The sequence below is a fragment of the Odontomachus brunneus genome, unplaced genomic scaffold, assembly GCF_010583005.1.
Source record: "Odontomachus brunneus isolate Ranch 3 - 2012 unplaced genomic scaffold, Obru_v1 Obru_scaffold_174, whole genome shotgun sequence".
NCBI lineage: Eukaryota > Metazoa > Arthropoda > Insecta > Hymenoptera > Formicidae > Odontomachus > Odontomachus brunneus.
Genome location: NW_022639624.1, coordinates 162678 through 170135, shown reverse-complemented (window position 1 = coordinate 170135; position 7458 = coordinate 162678). Strand labels below are relative to the sequence as shown.

At 36.1% G+C, this 7458-nt stretch overlaps 1 long non-coding RNA gene across 2 annotated transcripts; it reads left to right on the top strand.

Annotated features, from left to right (window-relative positions):
- Nucleotides 1–2209: 2209 nt before the first annotated feature.
- On the top strand, nt 2210–4047 carry LOC116851400. 2 transcript variants are annotated; one of them, XR_004379576.1, is made up of 3 exons: nt 2210–2497; nt 2599–2975; nt 3248–4047. It is a non-coding gene; the product is annotated as an uncharacterized LOC116851400 (long non-coding RNA). The 2 variants fall into 2 exon arrangements; XR_004379577.1 differs by having other exon boundaries at nt 2591–2975.
- Nucleotides 4048–7458: the final 3411 nt, after the last annotated feature.

Sequence of the window (7458 nt, the reverse complement as noted above, 5' to 3'; positions counted from 1 at the left end):
TATATATATATATATATATATATATATATATATATATATATATATATATACACAAATAGTAAACATAGTAAGGATTTTTTTTTAATTAAATTATACTCTTTTATATTTATTCAAAGTTTATAGTCTTTTATAACTTTGTCTATTCAATAATACTTAACAATAAAAAATGTTTACTATAAAGATTTAAACATAAAATGGAAAGTTACACGACATTTTCCCGAAATCTAGATAGGGAAAATGTTGGTACTAACAAAAACCCCAGGGAAACATGTAACGATGCTTCACACGCATCATTTACTAACAACCCGACATAACACCCATCGGACTGCAAACGGCGCTACGCAAAGGTCGCAAGGCCAATAATCTAAACATAAACAAGCACCGCGCCCATCACGCGTCTAAACAATACAGCAGCATGCGCGACGTCAACGATTGACAGATGGAAGGATCAGCTGTATAAACCGTGGCCGAGAAATAAACGGGACCAAACCGATCCGGACCGTACACCGAACTCGATGCTTGAGAGCGGAGAGCGACTTCGACCGTATCGTTTCTGCCTTCCCGTCTATTTCCGCACCCGTACAGGCAAAACCGACACCAGGAGATTGTGTGTTCGCTATTTTCGTCGAAAGCTCTTGACACCGATTTCGCCTTCCTGTCTGATTCCAACGACCGGGCAACGAGTTCGTGTGTTCGCGAACCCCGTCGAGAATTCTCCGTACCGATCGTATCCTTTCTCGACTTGCAAGTATACGTGCCAGTGTGTTCGCTGCACTCGATCGAACGTTGTCGATACTTGCATATATCGCGTCAGCGACAAGCGAGTCGCCCGATATATAACGCTGCGTGCTACGACACGATCGTACCGCCATTACCACCGGGCCCCCGTGGCCATTGAAATTCCAGCGCATTCGCGAATCTTTCGCTACTTATCGACACCATCTTTCGCGATACACCGTGTTCACGGTATACGCTTCGCCTACTGAAGCGCGAGACTCGTTCGACCGAGATCGCGATTACTGGCGCCGTCTTAAGACCAAATCACACTAGCAATTGACGATTGACGATTAAAGATTAGATTTTGACGAATCAACGAGCTTTTCGATCGGGAGCGGTGCACTTGGACACGGTGCATTTGGACACAGCCAATCACAGCACCGTATGATTAGAGACATTTGTAGGGTCCCTTGGAACAGCGACTTGTGATTGGACTGTGTCCAATTGCCCCGTGTCCAATTGATATACACCCGCTTCGATCTTGGCTTGCTTTGTTCCAATTGGTCAAGTTCCAATCTTCAATCGTCAATCATCAATCGCCAATCGCTAGTGTGATTTGGCTTTTACGCCGATATACGCGAATTGTCGACTGCTGTTCTATATCAAAAAATCTAAATAAACTTTTGTTATTTATTTTTGTTAATTGCTTGTGTCAAACTATTATTAAATCCGAACTCCAACGAGCGAAATTCTTGGCGATTCATTAAACCGACAGACGGAGTTCGGCTGTTACAAACATAATTGTAAATTCTGCGGGTTAGTAACATTGGCTTGGTTTACATCGTGCACTTGATACGCGTATTAAATAGCAACTTTCTATTAGATAATCTTAATATCGACGATGTATATAAATAACGGTATATTAAGCTGATATAATACTGATAAAGAAAACTTATTGTATCGATTGAATGCGTCATCGTTGATATGCATTGTCAATATTAAAATTATTTAATAGAAAGTTACTATATAGTACACATATCAAGTGCACGATGTAAACCAAGCCACTGTTGAAGTAATAAGTCTATGAGTTTGCGAAGACTAAGTCCCGGCCTAACCGCCGTCACGACAAGACGTGTTCGAACAAGTTCGGACTTTGTGATTTTTTTGGATCGTGTCTTGAAAATTTCCAAGACTTTGCTCTCGAATTATATCATTAATCGGAAACTGGCGTTGGGGCATTACTCTTATAGAGGCCTGTAGCCAAATATTGAAGGAAGGAAGGAGTTTGCGAAGACGTTGGCTGCATTCAGTAGACTCAACAGTTGCACAACAGTTGAGTAATTTGTCAATGTAATTGGTCTAGATTTAGGGATCTAATAGCAAGAACCAATAATTGTTGATTGCTCACTGAGCGCTTTTTCTACTGAATGCGCCCGTTTTGACATATGCGTATGTATGTGTCAAATAATAGATAATATTATATAAGTGACATTTGGTTCCGGCCTAACCGCCGTCACGATAAGACGTGTTCGAACATGTTCGGACCTTGTGATTTTTTTGGATCGTGTCTTGGAAATTTCCAAGACTTTACTCTCAAATTATATCATTAGTCGGAAACTGGCGTAGGGGCATTACTCTTATAGAGGCCTGTAGCCATATATTGAAGGAAGGAAGGAAGGAAGGATATAAGTGACATTTAATTGAAAAGAGAAATAAAAATCACACAAATAAGTGAAAACATAATAAAAAAGTGAAAACAAAGTGCATATAAATGAACAAGGTGATAAAAGTTAATATAATATATGTAAAAATAGTTTATATAACATATTTATATATAAGAGCATAAATTATTATTTTAATTAAGCACTACTAGCTTTTCAGTTTTTTGACGTGCCTTGATAAACATCATTCACGGCTGAAACATTGTTCTTCGCATTTGAATCATTGTCAACTGAGGAACAAAACCTGTATAAAATAAAAGAGAAGCATAAAGAAGGAAGATGGAAAGAAGTAAATGGAGAATAGACAAATATATATCAGATAAGTAGCTAATATATCTCATAAAATAAAAAATTATATATCTTATGTGTTCTTTGTAACTGTTGATGTTGGATCGATTCTTCTCTTGAATTAATTTTTTTGTTCTAGTTTCCCTGCCAATCATTTGCTCGCAGAATATTAACAGCCAAAAAACAATTCTTTACAAAGTGAGGCTGCCTAATTCTGAGCCTACCCTTGTTCTCAAGTGTACCCAAATTGTAAGTAAAAGTAGAAATCACATCGTAACATCAAGCAAATCTATTATTAACAGTATAATGACAGATTGATGCAACAAACCAAAAGCAGGTTTGTCAAAGCTATTGTGCTACAAAGCACATGTGCCTTTTGTACTAGCAATGTACTGACATTGTTTGCACTAGCAAAGGTATTGTGGTGTTTACTGTCAATTTATTGTCAACGCTTTGGATAAAGCTGCTTGACGTTCATTGCCACTTTGTCTGCTCACTGGTGTATGTTTTTTATGTTTCAGCAAACAGAATGTATTGTCCACATTGGCCATTGCAAGAATGGAATGTAGGAATGAAAATGGAATGCTTGTTCACAAATCAAGGATCGATTTACAAGAGATATACATTTGACATTATAAAGAGTAAAAATAAATTATATATATTGTAAATGGAAGATGTACAAGGGCTATGAGAAATTAAGGAATCACAAGTCTAGGAAACAGTAATTAAAAGAAGAATAGGAAGTATTAAAATGTTTATGAATTTACTTATAAATTTTTATTTTCCCACTAATTGTGATAATTTATATAAAGAGAATAAAAGGTTCAAATTTTGATTATTTTTTATTTCGTTCCAAATTTGTAATATATTATTTTCTTTTTCTTTCAGGGTATTTCGTCTAGTTTGCATTCAAAATTTCAAATATCTCGCGAAACTCCGAATACATTTTTGGTGTTCAAGAAGGTAAACTGTAAATAATAATTTATTTTAAGAATAGAAATAATATAGAAAAAATGCTAAATAAAGTGTTCACAATATATCTAAAAAATCTACAATTGTCGTGTGTTTTTTTTAGATTTGATCGATGTTGTCGATTGTGTGTTTCAGAGGCATTGTTTGTTCTGTATATTTGTTGAAAAACACTGAAGGAATCGGGTTTAAAACCGTTTATCTTTTTGTAATAATTGAAAAATGACTGCAAATACGTGCAATTCTTGAAAATAATTGTTGATATTAATTGGAAGCCTTCTTCTATTAATGCGCATGGTAAAAAAGGCAAAGATGTTAATAATTTGACAGCACTGCAACCTGATTCTTTTTGATCATCTTTTAATAAGCCACGTTTGTCAGCATTATGTACTAATGCCTATAATGAGAAATTAACATGATTATAATTTTCATTCATTTTATGTTATTTAAGTATATTGTTATTTTTTATTAACGCTATGACGCTAATGGAAGAAACAGCCAATGATTTTAGTAGTGGCAAAAACTGTGTGTAATGCTTTTCTTTCTGCTTTTTTAAAGTCACATATGGCGGTGTCAGGTGTTATTTTCAAAACATTCGTGACTTTTCTTAGTACATCAATATAATTTTGCGTAATGCGTCCTTCCATGATGGCATAGACAATTGGGAATGTCTGAAAAATTTAAAAGCAATTATATTCAATTTTATATTTATATAGGATATAGAGTGCCTATTGCGATTGAAGGAACTCATTACTTAAAGGATAAATTAATGAATTAATTATTTTACTCTATTAGTTACTCTATTATCACTAATGACAACTGTCCACAATTGATAATTTTTATTTTTTAGTTACATTTGCAAACGTTCTATCAACAAAAATAGTTAATTTTCCATTCATATTATTTATAATATAGTCAGATAAATTTTTGTCAATAAAAATAATTGCTTTAGTTACATTATTTTTAATCACAAATTCAACGGAAAATAAATCTACTTTATCAATAACAAGAAATTGCTTGCAATTTTCTTTTTGCAGGCAAGTATATAATTTGTCGAGATCTTGTGGAATCCATTCAATGTTTTTCTTTTTATAACGTTCTATCGACTTTTCGACGTTTAAAATGTTTGTCAAATTTAGTAAATGATCATGTCTAAAAATTAATGTGCAAATTATGAATTTTTTCACGCATTTCTATGCACTTTGTTTGCACTTATTTGTGTGATTTTTATTTCTCTTTTCAATTAAATGTCACTTATATAATATTTATTATTTGACACATATACACGCATATGTCAAAACGTCTCCGAAAACTCATGGACTTATTACTTCAACTTTTGACTAAGTTTACACGGCATTTTAAAACTGGTTTAGTAACAACCGTATTTAATAAACTTTCGCATCCGATTAGTATATTCTTTTAGATCTAGAAATATATTCCAAGAGTTAGATTCAAGATTTCACTAACTACAGTAGTTACTAAACCGGTTTTAAACTGCTGTGTAAACTTAGTCATTGTTACTAATCCGCAGAAATTACAATTATGTTTTCCTGGGGTTTTTATTAGTACTAACATTTTCCCTATCTAGTTTTCGGGAAAATGTATAACCAAATGGTATATGCGGGATTTCATAGGTCAGTATTCATAGTCGAATCTTATTTCAAGCCGTCTTAAGATGCGAATACGGCTCTGTGATTAGTTCATGACATTTTAAGACAGTATTTAAAATGATCTTAAATATAAGATCGGACTATGAATACCGGCCATAAATCTTATCTCATTAGAGAGAGCTAGAGTTTAAATTAACAATAAACATACGAAAAATATAACTTTTATTAAAATTAAATCATTTTATTAAATTGTATTATTAAAAAATTATATTACACTGTGTTAAAAACAACACATATAGACAAAATATAAGATATTTATATCAATCGAAGACGTGGTGTAGTATCTAATGCAACAGACTCGTAATTCAAAGATGTCTCATGATCCAAGTTCGAGTCCCAGTGCCAGTGAGAATTTTTAAAGTGATGTAACATTGGAATCAACTAATCTCAAATGTTCTAGTAAAATCAGCAAACGCTGTGACATTTACAAATAGTTTCTGTCAGAAAATATGACGTGGCGATTTTGCCATCACAAAATTAAGTTGTAAATTATGACGGAGGACGAGGAGAGCTGTGCTCGCGTCCCCTTCTCTTGTGGGAAGGGCGGCAGCGTAGAATTGGTCTTGCACGCTTTTTGCGTGCGAGACCGCGCGTCTTACATTCTTTTTCGAGTACAACAGGTTACCTGTACAAGAAATGAGCGACGGCGGACCACGAGCTAGCGACGAGCCAAACGGGGCAAGATCCACCCTTCGCTAACATAAAGCGAAGGAACCCTCAGACAACTTAATGCGAATCGTAGGGACAAGCTGGACCTTGCGGAATAAATCCCGGGGAACGCCCTGGAACCAAGAGAACTTCTGGCACCTACGCGATCGCGGAGGTTCAGGATGCCGTCAAGTACCGAAGTCCGTCGGCGAAAATCAAGAAAATTCGGCAGTGTCGCACGGATCATGTAAGGCGCCCGCGCTAAAGCCGTGCGCTCTCAAATGACCAATGGGACCTAGCGGCTATCGGCGGCGAGGATCGCGAGCCGAGGAAGCTTCGCGCTCGCGGAAAAATCCTTACTGTGTGGGATAACGCGAGATAGGCGAGACCGCGGTACGAGCGAAAGCGAGCGAGTGAGAGACTGAGCGCGGCGACACGAAAAAGAGAGCGGACTAGCGAGCGAGGCCCTGTGACGAGGATCTTCAGGATTGTGGGAGCGAGTACGGCACAGGATTTTGATGAACAGATCGCAGCCTGGTGAACGTTCAGCCGCCGTAGATAGAGATCGGCAAGACTGCCGTCGCTTCCCGACGGCCGTCGAAAAGGTTCCTCGTTGCGTTTCGAAGAGCAAGACGCGATTGCTGCCGCGGGCTAAAGCCAGCGCGTTCATGAAACAGTGACCGTCCTTCTCGCGTTGCCTGCCGCTCAAATACCGCGTTTCGCGACTGCACAGTACCGCGAGCGAATAGCGTAACAGTTGTAAAAATCACGCGACGATAGTGCAAGAGTGCGGGTCTCCGAGGACGAACTAAATATCGCGTTGGACGGCTCTGCCGAGCGTCGGTAAAGCCAATGTCGTAACTGCGTGTCACTTGTTTCAGCAAATTGAGAATAAGAATTAATATCTTAATACAACAGTATTGAGATATAACAAATTATTGTTATATATGCGATATTATTTTTTTCATTACAGGATACACAGAGAAAATTGACGACAATATATAGTGATTTGATTTTGATATACTATCTGATATAAAGGAGTTAATGATATTTTACATTTTTTATGCTGCAAATTGATAATGAAGAACACATAAAACAGATTACATGAACAGAAACAGATTTACATAATAATATTAAAATGTATAATAATAATATTAAAATGAAGAGGATTGTCGTATATCTATAATAATATAATAAAAAATAAAACAAGAACGCAGGTGGAAATTATTCTATTTTTTTTGTGTATAGCATTGAATAATATTAAAATTTTGGTATATACGTGTATATATAGAAAAGACAATTGCTAACAATATATAACATCAAGATACACGGTCGTGTATCAACCAAGTGCTGATTTAACTTTGTTTCAATATCTGTCTGGATTACAATTTGCATTATAGTTGATACGTAAATAAAGAGACAATCACCAAGAAACGTTAAGAATA